The sequence below is a fragment of the Carya illinoinensis genome, chromosome 11 (genome assembly GCF_018687715.1).
Source record: "Carya illinoinensis cultivar Pawnee chromosome 11, C.illinoinensisPawnee_v1, whole genome shotgun sequence".
Classification (NCBI taxonomy): domain Eukaryota; kingdom Viridiplantae; phylum Streptophyta; class Magnoliopsida; order Fagales; family Juglandaceae; genus Carya; species Carya illinoinensis.
This window is the reverse complement of record NC_056762.1, coordinates 36,023,558-36,045,631: the sequence shown is the minus strand read 5'-3', so window position 1 is coordinate 36,045,631 and position 22,074 is coordinate 36,023,558. Positions and strand designations below refer to the sequence as shown.

At 36.1% G+C, this 22,074-nt stretch overlaps 1 non-coding gene and 1 pseudogene across 1 annotated transcript; both read left to right on the top strand.

Moving 5' to 3' along the window:
* Positions 1 to 779: 779 nt before the first annotated feature.
* Positions 780 to 9,232, top strand: LOC122281412 (annotated as a pseudogene).
* A 1,643-nt stretch (positions 9,233 to 10,875) lies between these two features.
* TRNAA-AGC lies at positions 10,876 to 10,948 on the top strand. Its single transcript has one exon. It is a non-coding gene; the product is annotated as a tRNA-Ala (tRNA).
* Positions 10,949 to 22,074: the final 11,126 nt, after the last annotated feature.

Below are 22,074 nucleotides of genomic sequence, written 5' to 3'. Positions count from 1 at the left end.
ACCATTAGAATGAATGCATTATAAGTCCTAACAAAACACTAGGCATTTTCTCAAATGAAGAGCATTCTTTCCAGATTTTTGCACTTGTTGCCATGGATAATATCTGGTACTTATGAATAAAGTTGTCCATGATGCTATTAAACCTAATCTTGAAATGTTCATTTCTCAAATACTGAAGATTCATAAAGAACATTGTGAAGCTTGGGATAATGTTATGATTAACAACAGCCATAACTGAAAAGTTATTCTAAAAGATCATCACATCTTAACATTTGACGTAGCAGTAAAAGAAAAGGTAAGTACTGCTGCTGCAATATGTAGGAAAGATGAGGGGGATATCGACTTTATTCAAACCAGCTTCATACACAATACAAATCCTAATCAAGGAGAGGCTACAACATTACTCATTAGACTTAAAGGTGCAAAGGAGGCAAATATACAAAATCTAATCATTGCAGATGATTCCTTAAATACTATTATGGCAGCAAATGAAGCATCACATAACCCAGATTAGATAACTCAACAGATAATGCAAGACATTCGTCATATACTGAGTACACTAAATAACTGGTAATTGAGAAAAATACATCAAGATCAGAATCGATACGCGCACTTTATTATGCCATGGACATCATTTAAATTAATTTTTAAAAACATGCCTTTAATCCTTCTATCTGCTTATCTATTAAATTTTCATAGTAGAAAGGACCACTTGTCTGTCTGTATTAATTAAGGACTGTGCCTACTGATGGGTACTAATACTTTGTAACGCGGATTTTCTATTAATAGAAGTAGTCTTTGTTGGAAAAAAACGAAAAAAAATTTCCATTTCCATGGGTTGGGTTCTTCTCACTTGCTTCGGGTGCGCCTCTCGCAACTGTTATGTTCCATCTGTAACTACGTCTATCGTTAGCAAGCGGCAGCCATACTCACTGACTCATCATCAGACTTTTTTCTATCCTTCGCGGTTGCCGCCTGCCGGACTCGGTTATATTTAACGTGAAATCGTTGTGAAATTATTCTCTATATTTGCTTTAACAAGAGTACGTCTCGCTGCCTGAATCGGATCCTGCTGACGGCCCCTTTGAGCCCAGAACTAGTGTTCGGTTTTCTTGCTTTCTTTTAGGGATTTCTTTCACTTTGATACCCTGTAAGGTAGAGGTTCTTTTAGACGGTCTTGATGGAGGAGACTTTGCTTGACGATATCATACTTCGGCTGACGGGGGCGAAGGTTGGTCCGACGACGAAGCAGGTGCAGCTGACCTAGTCGGAAGTCCGGCAACTCTGCCTTTCGTCTAAGGAGATTTTTCTCAGCCAGCCTAATCTTCTCAAACTCGAAGCCCCAGTCAAGATTTGCGGTACAAATCACAAATTAGTTTTACACGCGGATTTTGTAGTTCTTTTTCCTTTTTCGTTTCAGTGCTTGAGTTGTCTGCAATTCGAGTCGGTGAATAGTTTCTCATAGGTTATTTCCTGAATTTGAACATGTTTGAGAGCGGATTTTTTATTTTTGTTTTTTTTTTCCCGTCAATTATCATCCCTCATATTTGAGGGGGCATTAAGATTTGAAACCTTGGTTTCTGGAAGTAATGGGTGGGCTTCGATTGTGAGGCACATTAGGGAGCGAGCTATGTCTCGAAAGAAGTGGGGGCGCGCGCTAATTATATTTGATTGGTTGAATAGGTAACTGAATAAGAACATTCAGTTGGGAGTTATTGAGGCATAAGACTTGTCATTGGAGGTTTCTAAAATTTGCAGGTGAACAAACGAAGCTTTTCATTTGCAACATGTGTCGGGTTGTGTATATCGTAATATGTCTGTTTGGAAAATCAATTTAGGAAGGAGAAGAGATTAAAGAGAAGTGGGTTTTAGTAATAAAAAATAAAATCCTTCTTTTTCAGAGGAAAAATTTCCTTTGTTTTGATATTTTTGTGTTCGACTCTAAATAGGTGATATATTTTCGTTATTGATTGTTGAGGGTGGGATATACTAAATATAAGAGTTTGTAGATCTAAGATTTTGGCTTTTATTCCTCTTCTTCTTCTTTGATTTATGTCTTCTTTTTTTTTTGTTTTGGGGGGGGGGGGGGGGGTGTTGAATGTTACCAGCACCTTCTCAATTAACACCAAAATTGATAATGCTTGCATCCTTACCGTCTTGCTTCCAGTTTATCACCAGCAGCTTGATTTTCCATAAATATGTCATATAATAAGTGTATGAATATTTGGGTTTGCCCTACTTTTACCGAATGCCAAGCTCATTAGAGAAATTGCTCTTTAGAAGAGTAGCTCCTAATGTTCTATCTCCCCACATAATGCGTGCGGATCAACTTACAAAAAAAAAAAAAAAAAAAAAAAAAAAAAACTCATATTTGCCAACTAGCAAATACATTTAAGCCTGTATGGTTGCTCCATTGTATCGGAATTATTGGCTTATACTCTCTTACCTTTCTTGTTAACTTTTCCTTTGGGAATAATGTTACATGGGTGATAAATTTTTAAGTTGGGTTTGCTAATAATAGCTTAGATTTATTCAACCTTTTGAGGTTGTTGAATTCAGCTTTGTGATAAGTGAAACTTTGTATACTACCCGTGAACTTGGTTGATGCCTCTTTACTTGTTTTAATAAAATCTTATCTTACTTATTAAAACAAAAAAAGTGGAACTGTCTAGTTAAGAATTAAAAAAAAAAAGTGGAACTGTCTAGTTAAGAATTAAAAAAAAAAAAGTGGAACTGTCTAGTTAAGAATCAAGCCTGTTAACAAGCTTAACCAAATCAAGCTTAGCTTTGGTTCATATTGTTACACAAATGTTTCAGGTTCCAGGCTTGAAATCAACAAATTAAACCTTACTATGGATAGCCTTCGCAGGTGTCATAGTCTTTTGATAGACAGGTGTTGTATGTTTAAATGAAATTGGGAAACCGTTGATCATCTCCTCCTCCATTGTGACACGGTCTGCAAACTTTTGTACCTCAACAGGGTCTTCAAATTTTACCATTAAGAGTTGCTTAGTCATGCAAGATGCCATCTTGGGTTTCATATTGTGAATTCTTATATAGCCTTTACTACGTGCTCACTTCATGCAACCTAATTGTAATGCCCCACGGGAGTCCCGAGCCATTATCGGGTCTATACTCCAAAAAGACTGTTAATGATACAATTAAAGCCCCATTGGAACCAATTATAAAGAGTAAGAACTTCTCATTTCCAAGTAATGAGGGATCCCATACACCACCTCTCTTATAAGTTAGAATGGGGTATCACAATCTCTCCCACTTAAATTCCCGGCGTTCTCATCGGATCAATCCATCATAAATGGCATAGCTCAATCCCACATTTCTAGTTGTGATAGGTTTTGATACCATTTGCAGACTAATAGAGGCCCAAGCTACATATGGACCTATACTCCAAAAGGACTTGTCAATGATATAATTATAGCCCCATTGGAACCATTATAAAGAACAAAAGTTTCTCTTTCTCAAGCAATGTGAAATCTCATACTCACATAAATCCCATGTTGGGTGGAAGGTCTATGATTGATAGAGATCAATGAGTATGATAAAGGCATATTGAGTATCAAATCTCGCACCTAGAAGTGGATTGGGTTTCCTGATGTCAAATCTCTCACCTAGATCTCGCATGGATCCCTTCCTTTCTATTGTTGCCAGTGCTATCTCGGGCCGAGTTGGAATTTTTTATTATAAAAAAGGGCAGGCAAAACCTGAAGGCTGCTATCCCAATAGGCCAGCGGGCAGAACGAGGAGAGGGCCCGACAATCATACCATCGCGGTCGAAAAAGCTTGTTCCCTTCAGATGACACGCACTGTAGGCCATCCTTGGCCTTCTTTGCTTTCGATGAAAAACAAATAAAATCTCAATCTCCAAAAGCATTTTCCTTCCCCCGCCGCATCTCCCTCCCTTCGTCAAGCCTTGTAGCCTTGGGCTTTCCCATTGAGTATTTTAAAGGTATATTGAGCGTCAAATCTCACACCTTGACGATTCACAAGTAAACAGAAAAAAGTGATTCATTTTCTGATCTGCGGAAATTCTATGATCTAATTTTCATATCATATATATAATTTTTGTGATATTTATTGGCCGTTGTAGCTTTGATTAAAGAATTCTATGATCTAATTTTCGTATCATATATATAATTTTTGTGATATTTATTGGCTGTTGTAGCTTTGATTAAAGGTTTGGATTCTCATTCCAGCTTATCAGAGTTTGGAATAATACAATTTAAAGGTATATTGAGCATCAAATCTCACACCTTGACGATTCACAAGTAAACAGAAAAAAGTGATTCATTTTCTGATCTGCGGAAATTCTATGATCTAATTTTCATATCATATATATAATTTTTGTGATATTTATTGGCCATTGTAGCTTTGATTAAAGAATTCTATGATCTAATTTTCGTATCATATATATAATTTTTGTGATATTTATTGGCCGTTGTAGCTTTGATTAAAGGTTTGGATTCTCATTCCAGCTTATCAGAGTTTGGAATAATACAAATTTTTATCTTTTTGTTTTGACACATTCTAGATGATAGTCAGTTGGCGAAACAAAAGACCAACTTCAACAAGAAGTTTCAAAGTTCCTATGAAGATCAAATATAGTTCTTTCTCAATGAAGGTGGCGTCATCAAACTTCAGTCAATCTTCTGGAGGGAACAACTTCTTTGGTATGGCATTTTCAGAAAAATTATAAATAAAAGCGGTTTGCCTCTTTGAAGAGACTTAATTTGTTTATTTTTTGATTGCTAGTGAGCAAATTCAGTTCATATTTGGGGTTTGAGTTTGCTGTCCATTTAGAGATTGAGTTGAGGTTTGAAGCATTAACCCATATCCAAATTTAGATCTCTCTAGTTTTGTTAAACAAATGAAAACAACCAATTTCTAGGTGTTAATTAGTGTACTAGCTACATATTTATTCATATTAGTAAGACATGTATACCTCGGTCAATATTTTGTATGCTATTAAAACTAAATAGGCCATAACATTTGTACCTCTTACTTGGGCTATGCCTATCTATATCGTTAATAAAACTCTTGTTTACTGATAAAATAAATAGAAATAATAATTTGTGGTATTAGAAAAGTTAGGGCAACACATGAAGTTGTTTCAGTGAACGTAGGGGTGATATCAATTGGGAACAAAAGGACAAAAGTCGTTAGAGATGGTTTGGATGCGTACAATGCATGCCTTGTATCAAAGTGAAATAAGTAAAATGACAAAAGAGAGCAAGTCCTTGCAGTTATAAGAGATATCCATCTGTTACTGATATAATTGGGGACATGACTCTAAGTGAAGCTGAGTGGTATAAATGGATCCATTTAACAGAACCCAGTTACTTGGGATCAAGGCTTGGTTGAGTTGAGCATTATTTTTATTTTTACTTTTCTTTTACTATATCTACAACTCTGGTCCTCACCTTCGTATTTACCACCTTTTGCTCAATCTTGACGTTGCCAGAGGTTTGTGGAACAATTTTTTTGAATTGGGTGGGCTTGGGTTATGTAGAAGGATAGTAGACTCTTGTGCAAACGTGATAGGGTCATATGGCAACCTTTGAATTGCGGTAGTATGGAAGATGATTCATATATCTAGGGTGGTGTATGGGGAGACAAAGGATGGATAAAAATTTTGAGGATCATAAGCGGACGATGGAAAAGCTAAAACCTTCTTCAATACTCTGTTTCTTTGGGCAGCTGCTATAAATCTCAGTAGGATGAGTTTTCATGATTTCCTCGTATATTTTTTTTTTCCTAGTTAGGTGTTTCTCTTGTATGCATCCTATATACTTGGGGTAGGCCTGCTGCATCTTCAAGAATATTCAGTTATTTATAACAATTCACTACCCATATATTGATGTGGGAGGAAAGATTACCTTATAAGCTACCTATTGAGATTTTTTCTTCACCCACCCACAAAAAAAAAGAAAAAAAAAGAAAAAAAAAAAGAACAGGTATAAGTTCCATGAATCTAATAAATATTGGAAATTATTATCAGGGTTATATGGTCTGAAGCTAGATGCTCATGACATCACGAAACTTACGGATGAACCGGCTTTGATTGATCTACTTGACGGCACTTACAAGTGTTCTAGTTTAATTAAAGACAGAGGAAAAAGCAGAAAACCTTAATGAAGGTTTTTTTCATTCAGTTAGAAAAGCTTTCTCTGTCCTGCAGCTCTCAAGAACTGTCCAGTCCCAAAATATTGCCAATATAGACAACTTCTCCAACAATAAAATGTCCACATGCATCTTGAGCTCTGTTTCTGATGATAAAGGAGAGTCCTGCGCAACAGATCCATCTTCATGTAACAAGGTTAGTTGTATAGAGAATTTAGGATGCTGGTCAGTCTGACCCTGGCCCACACCTTCCGAGCTTTTTTCACTAAAGTCAAATGACTAAAATCATAAATTTGATTGCTCAGTTGAAAAGTCATTGGAAAGTTATTCTTCTTATTTGAATACAACCTTTTGAGGGACTTTGATATTAACCAAGCAAACCAGGTAGCCATGGAGAGCTGGTAGAATTATTGGAAAACTACCTGACGTGACTATTGATTTTAAATTTAATACTTTCTTTTTTCCTTTTAAAAAATAAATCATAGTAAATTTTTAAAACCAGCTCTGCTAAGAGAAAAGGTATGTCTGCTGGCTGAGTCTCTGGACGTGTAACATCAATGATGGATCAACATAGTACATTTGAAACATGAATGCTGCACCCATGTATTACGAGTGCCACATGAATGCTGCTCCAGCTCCATTATAGTTAATACCATTGAAAGCTAACAACTTTTTTAATGGTTTGCTATATAATTGAAGGCTGATAACCAGTAGTCTTGTTCCTCTATCCAGGATTCATATATCAAGCCTGATACACCATCTAATCTGCTTGATTATCCATTATGTCAACCTAAAGATATTTTGAAACGTTTGGTACTTGCTGAACCCAAGGACTTGGAGTCTTTGCTCCTTGATGTGGCCAAGTCTTCTGCATCTTCAAGAAATACTTCTGATCTATGTTCAGGCAAGACAATGCCTTGCAAAGTCACCTTGCTGCCTTTTCCATGGTCACATATTTTTAGTGGGCATTGTAGAAATAATTCCGATTCAATTAAATTGTCTGCACGTAGGAGCACATGCCAAGGTAGATGGCTAAGAATAGGGAATGTTTGCAGCTGTCAAAGGATTGCCACAGATTTTCTTGCGAACATAGAGTCACTAACTTATGATCAGAGCCTGGTTCCTTCAGGTCTGAGTTCAGAAAATAAAATTTGGCCATCGATATCTGTTAGTCTTCCTTGGTCTGAGAAGGATTCGTTCTCTTCTGCAATGTGTCCAAAAGCTTCTCACATATTTCGGGGTAAGAATCTCATGATTTTTTTTCATAGATTCTTCTGTTTTCTTTTTTTAAATTGGGATATTGCTTTTTCTTGAAAATGCAGATTCTGGAGGACAAGTTAATTATCAAGAAAACGGTACGACCGGCACTATAGCAACCTTCTTGTTACTCATATATATGTATGTATGTATGTGTGTGTGTGTGTGTGTTTGTGTATGTATTTACCCTTCTTGTTACTCTGTTGCTCAGAGATATGTGAGTTGCCTTTGCATATCCATATACCTGGCTGTTTTTGTATCTGTTTGTTTTGGAACTGTGTTTTGGGCACGTGTGTTTTAGAGGAGTGGGGCATGAGGGTATGCATACTTGGTGTGAAGGGAACAGGTAGAAGGAAATGTGAAAAAATAAGGAAAAAATGGAGATTGGAAACTAGATGAATGATGAATGTTATATCATTTGATATTAATTGCTTCAAACCTTTTGGTGGTGGTCAGTTTTGTTTGCATGTTATGTTATGGAAGAGAACTAAAACTTAGCGGATTTTTTCTGCTTTGCAAACTCTATCTTATAAGTGATCTAGGAGCCTTGGATTAAGCTTAAATCAGTTGTTTTCTCTAATCAGATTGGTGATAGTCATATCTGCCGCATGAAATTTGTTACTAAGATTGAAAAATAAATTGTTAGGTGGAGGGGCCAACTTATGACAATGTGTAATAGTGAAGTTATGGTACTGGGACTAGGAAATAGAGTGATGTTATGTAAAAAAATTTTGGCAGCCGGCAACAACGTACTTTTAGCTTTTACTTTAAACTAGATTAAATAATTTATTTGTCTAGACAGCTCTGTAGTGGCCTAGACGTACATGTATGGGATAGCTGTACATGATTGATTGAGAAAAAATTATGTCCCCCCCCGGGGGCCGAGCGTGGGTCTGCCCCTGGGTCTATGGTTGTGTTACAAAATGTGGAATATCGATGGCATTGATTTCATTCAATATATGAGTTATGTTCTATTGCCTTTTTTCTTTGGGTCAATGTCCTTTTTGTTTATGACAGCTGGGCGATGTCCAAAAGTGGTAGCTGCTGCACAAACTCTATATGACTTTGCGACTCACTCATTCAAGCAAAGTCCAGATGGAATGGTAACGTGGCCAAAAAAGCCCTCACAAAAGGCTATGAGAGCTCGCGAGTTGAAATCGAACGAGAAACCAGAAGAAATATTTGCAACATTGATTCCGGTATTGGCATCCAACAATAGGTTAAGAAGTTTGGACCCTCTGGTGTCCTCAAAGAAGCCTAAGCTCTCCATGATTGAGAGCAGTGGGGAACCAGATTATTACAATTGTCCAAGGAGAGGACCGACAAATTGGTCAACTCCTAGGTCAAGCAGATCATCACCCAACAAATCAATTAAGGACTCGGTTGAAGAAACTAAACATTCAAGTGCCAGCATTTTAAAGCAATCATGTTCAATGCTCCCACCTGCAAGGGTGTTGGATATGGCTTACAACAGTCATCAGAAGGCAAGAAAATCTTGCCCATGGATTGGTGCAGAGGACCGGATGGGGTCGACTGATCACAACTTTGTACAGAAGCTTATTCCTTCTGAAAATTGTTGTGATTTGTCGGTAACACTGATTTGCCTTTGTTTAAACCATTGGTTTGTATATTTTATGGTGTTAGGTGGAAAGGAATTGTTGTAGGGGCTGAAGCTCTAAGCTGGAATGGCACCATTGTAAGGGGTGACCTTGAAGGGTGGATGGGGGTTCCAGTGTTGTAACATTGAAAAAATTGTACACGCGGCAGGGAATTCTTTGCCTTCTGTACATCATTTCATGAAGCAATGGAAGTAAATTTACGTTTCATTCTCTCAAAACACTCGATTCTATTCATTTCTCGCCCAGCTGAAACATCTTACAGCACTCCCACTGGATTATGTAAAAATTTGAAGAATTTAGCTTAAAATGCACATCCAACCGATTTTCTATTTCATATTTATTTTTTAGTTTGCTATAGTGTTATCACTACATGGAGCGTGGCACTATTCATGAATGTAAACATTTTAAAATTAATTTGTCTTTGGGTACTATTTTTTTCTGCATAAAAAATTCATCTTATTTCACAAAAGCACTACCGTGTGTTTGGCGTTATCTTCCCTCTTTGTTCTCGTCGATTCCAGCAACCACAGTTTGCTTTTAGTTGCTCTTCCTTGTTTGAGTGGGTTCTGGCCCTTTGGGTAATCTTCCTTGATCTTGTCCAAAGTTTATCTTATGAGGCCCAAAATGAATGGTTTGTGAAGCTGAGGGTTGCTAGAAATGGGTTCGCGTTGAAACTGGTTTAATTTGATGGGATTGTATTGGTTTGGTGGATTTTGGAGTGTGAGATGAGGGTGGGGTTTGCTTGGAAATAAAGTGGGTGAGCAATGCTACGTACAGTCACTTTTACGTACTTCCAGCGCACTCCACTGATATGATTGGCTGGATTAATTTTTTTTTTAATATCCAACCAATCATATCACTGGAGTGTACAAAAGAGTGCACAAAAAGGACTGTACATAGAATTTTTAATATTGTAAATATTAAAAAAGAGGAGGATATTATTGATAGTTGGAGGAAATATTGCAAATGAATAAAAAATATTATAAAGTATAATATTTAAATGATAAAAAGAAAAAATAGACAAATTGATATATAGTATATTAGATAAGTCAGTATATTAAATAAAAAAAATGAATTTTGATGATATATTTTAAATGATAAGATGAAAAAGTCATTATAAATAATCTTATACGTCATTGCAAAACTGATCTTGTTTGATAATTTTAAGAAATGTCTCATTTGCTGCAAAAATAGTTGTACTTTTTTTATTAATCAAGGGTTTCAAAAAGATGAGATGAAGTGGGATATTCGAGATGGGAATGCATCAAACACCGTAATCATTATCGGAGGTAGCTCAATTAGCGAACTTGTACCGTGAATAATTCGCACTTTTATGAACTTTGGAATTGACTGGAAGGAGAATTCTTTTAGGGTAGTGGTGGCGAGGCAATTCTCCAATCCATTATGAGGTGGCTTTGTGGTATTCATTTGGTGGTATTGATGTGTAGAGAATCTCCCGTCAGCGCGCATGATGTTTCAATTTCAAGGCCGGTGAGGTGCTTCCTAGACCACAAGTTTCGCTTCTCTGACTCAAAGGCTTTTATCAAGGTCATATTTGGCTATCCCTCCATGTAAAGAAATATCATGCATTGTTGTAGCCATCATGAGAAAGTTGCTTCTGACCTTTCATTTACTGCTTGTACTAATTATCTTAAATGATGGTGTTTTCTCTTAGAAGGATTTTTGAAGATATCGCTGGCCTTTAAAATTGCCCCCATTTTGAATTTTTAAAATAATAATTAAAAAAAAAAAAAGAAGGATTAGTTAGAAAACAAGCCTTTGTATGGGTGGACAAGTATTATTTTTTTAAGGAGCAAAACAGAATGTTACAAGAAAGCATTATATAGGGCAAGTGTGTAATGGGGATGTAGCTCAGATGGTAGAGCGCTCGCTTAGCATGCGAGAGGTACGGGGATCGATACCCCGCATCTCCACTTTCACGTTCACTGTCTTTTTTGGTTCTTCTTCTTCTTCTTCTTCTTTTTTTTTTTTTCAGGTCTTTTTTGGTTCTTACACTCATGATTACTTTATAAAATTCATGATGTGAGAAATGAAGCTGAATTTTCTCAGAAGATGTGAATATATATGATATAAATATCCAAAGCTTTCTGACTGGGTTTTCAGTTAGCACTACCTATTTATTACTTATAAAGTATTATGAATTTTTTTTATAAATTTTTTAAAATATTTTTTTAACATCCTTAATCATTAATTTTTTTTTTAAATATATAATTTTATTAATAGTCACTTTCTTAACATTAATTTTGACTGGGTTTACAGTTAGCCTATTACTACCTATTTATTACTTATAAAGTATTATGAATTTTTTTTTATAAATTTTTTAAAATATTTTTTTAACATCCTTAACCATTAAAAATTTTTTTAAAAATATATAATTTTATTAATAGTCACTTTCTTAACATTAAATAAAATAAAAAATTTTAAAAAATTAAATATAAAATAAGTAATAAATAAATAATAAAATAATAATTATCTTATCATTTTCCTTACCGTTAGAGCAGCCTGAAAGAGTAGTTCTGTCTGTAATTCCACGCAGAAAGAGTTTACGTACGGTCAATATATAGGAAAGTGGGTGGTAGACCCATCCTCCCTCGATTCATTGACATCAATCGCTGCATGCCAGAAAGAAACAACGCGTGTATCCATATCCACCCAAATTCTCTTTCTGGCAGTCCTTAATTTGCTTGTGTATATATATATATGCTTATATTATTGGCATAATGTGGTATTTTGTGTATATATATATATATATATGCTTATATTATTGGCACAATGTGGTATGTATCAGTATATACACTGCGCTCTCTATCATATTCATGTGCAATTATTAATTGGTCTGATATCAAATTAATGCTCTTTGTACATATTTTTTATAATCCAACTTTTTTTTCTGCCTCTTAGTTTACGATCAATCAATTATCGGACGTTCTTCCATCGTAAATTTGTTTGTAAATCTTTAAAATGTCGTATTAAACACAAATCATTGTTTGACACGTGTAATGATTCAAGAAAAATTCAATCTACATTTGTCTACATATTGTAAAAGTAGTACGTAAAATAACTTCACATAAAAATTTTATAAGCAATTAGAGTGACTGCACACATAACAAATTCATCATTCACGCCAACTTATGAACATAATTAAGCTTTGAGAATGGGTGGTTAAGAGTAGGCCTAACCAAAATCCTGTTTTGTATAGGGAGATATTGCATGCTTTGTGAAAAAAATACAGATTGAGAAATTTTTAAAATAGAGTAATGTTAGACACAATCTTATGATGTGTACAAGCCTCGTAGATTCTTTTTTTAAAAAAAAAATTAGGCTTATTATTAAAAAAGTTTTTATGTGAGCTTTAGATTTATCCATTTTTTTCTATAAATAGAGTAATAATTCGTGAGACTTGCACTTTAATATTCTCTTTAAAATAATAAATGTTGATTGAGTAAAGTTTGGATCATTGAATTGAAAATATAAATGGTTGAAATTTGGAGACCAAAAAAGGAATAATCGCTTTAAATTTGCATGCATATCATAAACTATGAACATTAAGATAACGACTTTTAACGTAAGATAATGACATAATCTATATAAATATATAAATATATATATATATATATGTATATATGTATATATTATGTTTCACATGGTGAATGTGACATTAAAAACCAAGAAGAAAATCATGTGTGGTAGCGAGATTAATATCTGAAACGAGCTAGATATACTCATTCATCAAGTTTCCCAACTAACAAGTATATATACATGATGTCGTCGATTGCGGTCGGTATGAGTTACCAAGAAATTCAAGAGGGATGTTGCAATATTGGCAATCGTCACAGTCCAAACACGAGCCGGCCGGCCAAGAAATTAGAAAATGCATGGGAGGGTTGAGGACGTTACTTTTGATACAGACTGTACGTACCTAGCTGTTTCAAAGTCCACACCTACTCTATATTACTCATGCATAATATATTAATTCATATATATTTGATATATTTTCAGAAACAAATCGGGAATGGAAAAATGGAATTTCCGTACTGATCCTTTTGCGAGGCGTCATGAAGCAAATTAATTAAGCTGAATTAACTGGTCAAGACATCATGAACAAGCTAGCGTACGTTTGTGTATGTACTTGACATGAGCTACAAGAAAACTTAGGCAGTATTACCGTTTATTTTTTAAGAAAATGACTGTTTTTTTTTTAACAAGAATTAAGTGATAATAAATATTCAATTTTCTTGACACGAGCTACAGCTACTTCTACCAACTCCCACTGGGAACAAGGATTGTGACCGCAAAGCTGAAAAAGTCAGGAGAAGATAAGGACTGACTGATGACCATCGATATTTCTTAATTTCTTATCTATTCTACCCCCAGCTTTCTCTGCTTTTTGATCTCGATCGATCGGCCTTGAATGACAGGTTTTATGTCTTTCCTTTCAGTTTCAGTCATAAACGTCTCAACAAAACTTTCAACCATGCATGCATTGCGTGTCTAGCTTTTCATCTAACTGAGACGACGTCGTCAATGCGCGCCCACATATATATTGCAATGAGAACAATTACAAAATGATCAATCCTTGTTTCGATGGCAGCTAGCTGGCTAGCATTTTTAATTATATGTTATGATCTTTTGAATTCTAATTTTGGTCAAATGTAGTAGGATATGTATACGAGAAAAACTCAAGGCCGGTCAGTTGAGGTTGTTATTTTTACACCCACTAATAAAAGTTGGCCATTTAAGAGATGTATGAACTAAATATCTACACCTACACGCAGAGTTCCTCTTCTCTCTCCTACGCATTATTCTTCTTCCCCCTCCCTTAGAGAAAAACGACGAAAGCAACTCACTCCTTCCTCCCTCGCCCACATGTAACCAAAATTCTATATTCAAATTGATGACCATTTGCTGTATCGTGCATAAGCAAAAATAAAATTTTTTAAATGATCCAGACCACATCCAATCAATGTCCAAATACTATATTTGCCATGAAATGAAATATGAAGTCTAATGATTGCAGAAGTACTTTGAGAAATGATTGTAAGCAAAAAAGAAATCCCTCACACATTTTCTTAGTGGCCAAACAGATTTCTCCCATATTTTTGGAGCAACCAAACAGATTCTCTCCCACATTTTCACAGCACTATACATGTACAACAAATGGAGGAAGAAGAAAGAAAAACAGTACCTCGCTATGACAACAAGTCTCTCAAAAACCTTGTAGAGAGCGTATGACAACAAGTCTCTCAAAAACAGTACCTTACAGCCCAACATCAGAGAGAGTCTTTTAGAGAGAGAAGAGAGAGAGAGATAGGGGATAGATGGGGAGCAGGACGTGGGTGGGAGGAGGGAGAGGGTGAGAGAAAGAGATCATCTGCACGAGGGTGCAAATGCATTTTGCTGAGATGTCTACGTGGCAGCTCTTGATTGACGGGTGTGAAAAAACACTACACACCCGATCGGCTGGGAGTATCACCCTATGTATATATATATGTATAGATATCTATATATATATGTATAGGTAATTAACATGTGCGCATGTACACATGCATCGATTGAAGTACTTCAACACTTTTTTTTTTTTTTTTTTTTTTTTTTTTAAATAGACTTCAATTTAAATCATGAATGAAGGAAGTTACAGCTGTAACTAAGGTCAGGTATAAGCTTTGATTACAAGTCAACTGCTCATCGGTTATACGCTCCCCTGCACATAACTTTCATTGTGCTGGACATTGTCTAAAAACTTCAGAAAAACTCTCTAATGACACAACCCTTTTAAGATGCGAGACTTTGTAAAAACAAAGATGTCCATCTCGACTTGTCTACAAGAAAACAACTCATATTACTACCACCCTCCAAAAAAGGACAATTTATCACCCTCATCCTCCAAAATAAGATAGGGACTAAACTACCATTCTCCTCCAAAAGAGGAAAGAGAATTACCTATTTCAAATTATTTTATTTTAACCCTAACATACAAAAACAAAAACAACTTAAAACATCTAACAGAAAGCCCATCCTCTGTCTGCACCACTTTGTCCCCCACTATCCTTGCTACTTGTAGCTGGCCCAGCCCGCCCTACGTCCTGCCACATCCTGCAGCCTGCAAGCAATGGACATCTCCAGAGTGCAACCGGCGAGCCATCCTCAAAACGCCAATGGACGAGCAAGCGCCAACAGACAACCACCTTCATCGTAAACCCTTATTACAGACTAAAATCTTCACCGACCAAAATAAACACCAAGAAAATAGAAAAACAGAGACTAAACAAACCCAACGGAAGGCCTCACCACCTCCTTATCCCTTAATACAGACTAGAAAAGAACCAAAAGAAAAAACTAAAAACCGAACAAGGCTGGAAAAAATAGAGAATAAAACATTCTGTAAAAACAGACTATAACCTGACTGTAAACAGCCATCGCCGATCCCCTTCTCTGACCACCATCCACGAAGAAAACCGCCATGAGCTACGGCTGGGCTCCACCCCAAAGAGGGTGCCTTATCCCCCCATGCACGTTGGCATGCAAACCGAAAACCTCCTTTGTTTTCCATGGATGAAACAGAGTCCTTTAACCTCACCGGAATGCATCCCAAACTCGCACGCAATTCTTCGCCTCCGAGAGCTAGCCGCACTAACCTCGCTCCCATCGTAGATCCTCCAAAACCGTCCCCTCAGCAGACCATTCTTTCGGCAACTAACTCCAAACCATGCTCATCCCCACATGCACCTCTCAAGCATGCATGTCTTCATTTTATACGTTTGAGAGCTAGCGCCTCCCCTTTGTGTAAACCACCCAAAACCAACCGGTCAGAGACATTGGACTGGGCCATGGGTTTACAAACTGCCCAAAACCATTGTTGTACGCAACCAAGATCCTCCATTGCCATCGTGTAAATCCTCCCCGCCCAACTACGTGATTAATAGAGGTTAAGGATTCAGCCATTCATCCCATCAGAGTCATGACCACAACTTTTATTACCAAACTAAAAAAACAAAACAACCTTGAAATAACCATCCTAGAGCTAACTGGAAAGGAGAGAGTGGAGGGTGGGAGGAGCCTCGGCTCCCACCTCCCTCAAATAGTTTCCTTGAGCTTTTTTCCTAGAGAGAAAGGAGAGTTTCTCTCACTAGGATTTTTCTCTTTTTTTAGGATTCTTGTTTTTTAGTACTCAGCACTTAACATGAAGCATGGGGTATAAAAAATTAATTCTATGATATTATATATATATATATATATGTATTTATATGATTACTATTTAATTAATATAATAATTAATGTAGTACTTAACGTAACTAATTACATTCACACGTGTCTATATTTTAACGTGCCTGTACTATTTGAGTTACACTTTTTTGAGATATTTATATATATATATATATCAAGTACTGTGGCCCGGCCATCTGATCATTGTGACGATAGGTTTTCAATAAGCATGCATGAGACTTGGTTTAGTTTGTTTTTATTATAATTTTCATCTTATTTAATTTAATTATTATAATTTTTTTTAATTTTCACATAAAATAAAATAAATAATTTAACTCTTTCAAATTTTAAAATAAAAATAATATAAAAAATATATTTTAATAATATTTTATTTAATTTTTAACTTTTATCTTAATTCATGATCTTTATCTCATTTGTTTTTGGAAACAAATGGAAATTCACTACAACAATTTGAGGTTTTTGCCACCAATTCTTTTTTCATGACACAAGAGGGTGGCAAACATCCACTAATTGTCTCCAAAACCAGTAGTGGGAAGGAAACATACCCTTTAGCCATGAGTTTAGTTCGGTGGGAATAAGTTTGTGGGAAAATGAATTTTTGTCACTAGAAAATATATTTTTTGCCACCACATGTATTAGTGAGGAAAAAAACTAACATAACCCCTTGGTCCTCATGGGTTATATCTTTTAACATAGAACTTTTTTTTTTTTGCCATGATATGGACTTAATCGCAAAAGGTTATTTTGTCTCACCCCATGTATCCGTCGGTAGTTATTTATTTGCCACGATGATCTATTCTTTTTGGGACGACTAAAAGTGGCCGGTATTGATAGGAAATAAAAGACACACCTGGCATACTCCCCGCGATACCCCGCGAGACCATTTTTCCCTTTCTTGGTTCAGCCCGCCAGCCATTTCCTTTCTTCCCCAACCATCCCCCCACCCAACCGAGCGATAATCACCATGGCCCTCTCCCTATAGACGGCGGCGACTTCGCAAGGAGTATAGGATCCACCCCACCTCGCAATCTCACCGACGTTGCCTATTAAATCCTTGTTCATGCCCTAGATTCCAGAACCCTCTCTTCAGGCGAAAATCACCCAGTAAGTGCGTCCCCCCTCTCTCTCAAGGAATATACACAGTAAGCCTCTCTCTCTTCTCCCTCCGTGTTCTCTATCTATTGGTTGTATGATTGTGTACCATTATAGAGAATTTTGTATGATTGTATAAGATTAGTGGGAAAATATAAGTTCAAGGTTGTCACAACAGCTTTGAGTGGTAATTGATGTTTCGAATCTAGATTTCTAGAATTAATTTTTTGCATATGCCCGCTATTTAGACAGGAAAAAAAGCTGAAGAGCTACCTTTGATTTTGGTGTACTGTTTTTTAGTTTTACCGAAATGGTATAACAGCCCTATGTTCTGGAAATACCCCTGTAGAAGATTTAGCATTTTGATTTATAATAGATGAAGTTAATATGCTGAATTAAAATGCCATTAATTCAGCATATTAATGGGTTTGTATGGAATTTATAAACAGTATTGAACAATTGCCGAATTTTAATCATCATTTTAGCCTTCAATGAATAAAACTTTGTTTTTTTTTTGGACATTCTCTGTAATGAAAAAGCATACGAACAGAGAACATGATTGAAGTATTGAATAAGACTAGGTAAGATGTTGATGTTTCGTGAGCAGCCCCAAGCCTTTATATTTGCCTCGAGATCTTTATTGCTCTTGTTTCCCAATTATACACAATCTCATTGTGTTAATTTTTTTTGCAAAACTACCTATGCTCTGAAAGCATAAATACAGTTAGGGTGTCACATACGCACAATTGTTGGCAGATTGTATCTAACCAGCTAGCTCATGATAAGCTAGTACTATTTGGTTCTTCGCACACTTATTGTCTGAATCCACACCTGATTTTTTTGTCTATCAGACATGCATGCATACATGCCCAGCTACTCACAATTTGTTAGTGTACGTGGAAATGCAGAATATAGGTATTCTGGCTAGGGGCCTATATTGTGTATGGTTGCATCAACCCTGAACAGAAAATGTAAATGGTGTTGTTATAATGGTAATGGGTGAAGTCCAGACTCTGGCAGAATATCCTTTAACCCATACTCTATTGATTGGAAGGTGGAATTGGTTTTTAGTGTTTGTTCTCATGATGTAGTAAAGCTGAGGTCAGTTCAAATAGCCTTTTCCCAACTAGTATTCCCAATGCATGTATTTGTTGTCATGAAGGTGCACTGCTAATGGTCAATTTTCACTTGACCATTATTATGATTGTTTCTTTAACTCCTATGAATCAGTGATGAGATCTTAGAATTGAGGAGATGGGCTTAGGCATCTTTAATAAGGGCAATCTTCTAAGGCTGGTTCTGTGGAGCAACCAATTGCCCTTATTGTTGGAAGCTTAATGTGACGTAATTCACATTGAGTTGATGTGGTTTGCTTTTCTAGACTCACATCTCCACTATAATCACAATTATAGTGGGATTTGCTACAATGATCCACGATAACATCTTGTAGTGGGGTTTTCTTTAAATAGTATTTTCTTTGGTTCTGAAAGGTTTATACGACTACACCAGTGGCGGTGAAGCCCATGGGTAAAGTGCTTTTTCAGACTGCGGAAAATGGTGACAACTGATGTTCCTCTCACCACAAAGACTAGGTAGCAAGTCAATTTGCCACGAAGGGAAACATGTTTCTCCACCCAGAGGCCTCGTGACAAAAAGCGATTTTTTCCCACCACTTAATTGACTCATGCGAAAAGTTTATTGCTCATGAATTATATGCCACCAACGAGTCACAAACCGAATTGGTGGGAAAAAATGTTTTTCTCACATATGCCCCAGATATGTCCACCAAATTGGCTCGTGGAAAAAACCAAAATTTGTTGTAGTGAAAGTCTAGTCAATAAATTACTTAGTACGTGTGACGTACGTAAAACTTCATTACAGAAATTTGCATCGATCGTAAGAATTCCTTCTTTGGACTTGACGATCATCATTCATCAATAGATCAAAAGAAGTCTAGTCAATAAACGTCTGGTACAAGCTGCTGCTGGTCGGGTTAAGACAAAAACGGAGACCTAGCTCTACATTTGCGTTCGTTGTTTGACGGGAACTACTGGAAATTAGAGGGTACAGTAGTTAGTACTCGAGAAGCTTAATATGGAACAAGCTGGCCGTACTGATTTAAGAGAAAAATGTAGCACAACAGCAGCATGAAGCATAGAAGCAACTACGCACGGTTACTGGTCCAAGAAAATCAAAATAATGAGGGTCAGAGCGAGTTTACATTCTAGATGCCTCCAACTGCAAGAAATATAAATAAAAAATAAAAAAACTTGGTACCTTCTTTAGGTCTGGAGGTAATTTTAAGGTAGTATATATATATATATATACAAAATCTGTTGATATTGATTATAAAATTATTACTTATCTCAAAAATTTAAATTGATGAGTGAGATAGAATATAGAGTTAATGTTCGAATTCAAAATCTCTACTGTAATATAATGTAAAATCATAACTTATCAAACCCTGAGGGGTAGCTCAATTGGTCAGGTCTTGAGTTTGCTCCTCAATGGTCACTAGTTCGAGTCCCCTCAGGGCCACTGGAGGTTTACCTGGCCGTTAACTTCAGGGCCTCTTGGGATTAGTCGAGGTGCGCGTAAGCTAGCCCGGACACCCAAGGATATCAAAAAAAAAAAAAAAAAAAATTTATAATCAAAATTTAAATAAGTAAAAAAAGATAAATTTAATTTAATGCAAGCTCTGACCAGTACAGCAGTGCTCCTCGGCACCCCCAAAACCCGTGTGAAGTCAAAAAGCAAAGCATGGCCGATATTTTCCAAGACTTTAGACGCGTTCTGATCATTAACTGGTTTGATATCTCGCACGTACGTAAGTATATGCAGGAAGACTTGGAGTAATAACAAATTAAGAAGCCTAGCTCCTTTCAGAAAAAAAAAAAAAAAATGAAGCCTAGCTAACTACTCCTTATTAAGTCACGAGTATATCCTTACTGATGCATCCTTAATTACTACTTTAACAAGTTCTTTTTCTTTTTTTTTTTCCAAAACAAGTCACTACATTAAATCAGCATTTTCTAGTGGTTTCAGTTATGTCATATAATAGTGGTTTTCTTGACTTTTATCAGTAGAATCGAGTATGGTTTTCTTCATAAAAATGGCAATAATTTATATCAAATATCATTAATAGTCGGTCGAGCTCATGCTGATCTCTTTATGGAACATAAATCTTTTATCTTGAGGTATATATATACGTACGTTGATCGTTCCTATATATTGGCCTCTGCAGGTTGCTACAGCTTGCTAGAGATCATATATATTGACCGGCTCAAACACTTTTTCATACATGCACTTAGATCGATCGAGGCATATTATACGTCCCTAATTAAGTAAATTTTGACCATCCAGTTATGGTATACAAGTAAATATATGCACATCTTTTCTTCATTCCTAGCTTTTGGTTTTTGTTCGTTTGGTTTCTTTAGACCAATGAATTTCACACCCAAAAGATTTATATGATACTATATACATACATACATACATACAGACATATGTATGTATGTATATATAATGTAAGCATGCACAGAAAGAACTCATCATGCGAGCTAAACGCCACCAACACCGACTCAGCTAGAACCTTTTGTTTTTCTCAACTGATCTAGCACATGAAATCATTGCAGAGGAAAAAAATTAGCAAACAGAGATCAATAAAAGGACAGGCATTAAATGGCCAATTTAATTGGGATTCCAACATGAGGAGTTGGTGAGCAATTGACTTGGGAGTTCTCGGGTATTGGTGGACCCCTGGCATCTCCCTGGGGCTTTGTTTTTACGTGACAATTTCTAGAAGTACTCTAACCTTTCCCAGCCCCACTTCTCTTCCGAAGATAAACCCTAAACTGTGCGAAAACACATGGCCAGAATTATTTGATTCTTTTTGTTTTTTTTTTTAGGCAAATCTGCGCTGACAAATGCGGAAAAAGAATAAATAAAGGCGTTACTACTGCTGCGCGATTCCTTTACATTTTTGTTTGTTTATGCGCAATGGGTCTCACGTTTCAATCCCATGGCTGAGCACCATTTACTTTGAGCTGAAAACCAAGCACATAAATACAAAGTTCCTGCTGAATCATCTTAGAATGACTTTGATTATTGACCAGTATTATCAAGAGCTCTAGCTTGTCCTGTGTTTTGCCGTTTGCGCATTGGCTAGCTTGCTTTGTTTTAACCCTAAAATTAATAATTACAATCTACAAAGTCAAAAAAGAAAAAACAGGAAAACATGAACTAATTAATTAATCCCAATAGGCCAATTATGTAAATATTTTTGGTGCAAGGGGATCGGCCAAAGGATGCATGCTTTCGGCCTGGCGTGCCTTTTCTGGTGACGTACTGATTCTGAACACAGTCAAAAAAATAAAATAAAATAAAAAAATCCGGACTACGTGTTCTTCTGATTCTTCGATAGCATTTTGGCATGATTCATTAGTGTCAATAAAGTTTATTTTACCATAATCATAATCATCTTCGTTTTATCCACGCTCTGTATCTATATATGGATTACCGCGTGTTTCACGACTCTTGATTTATATATACTATTCATGCACTGATCTGGTTTTAAGTTTTTACCTTAAATTATCATAACTGTTAATTTCTATCATCATAAACTATCAATTTGTAACCAGTGTAACCACACTTTCAAACCAATGTTCACATGAAATACATCATTTTCCACGAAATTTTATTTTTTTTCGTTCGGTTATCATTA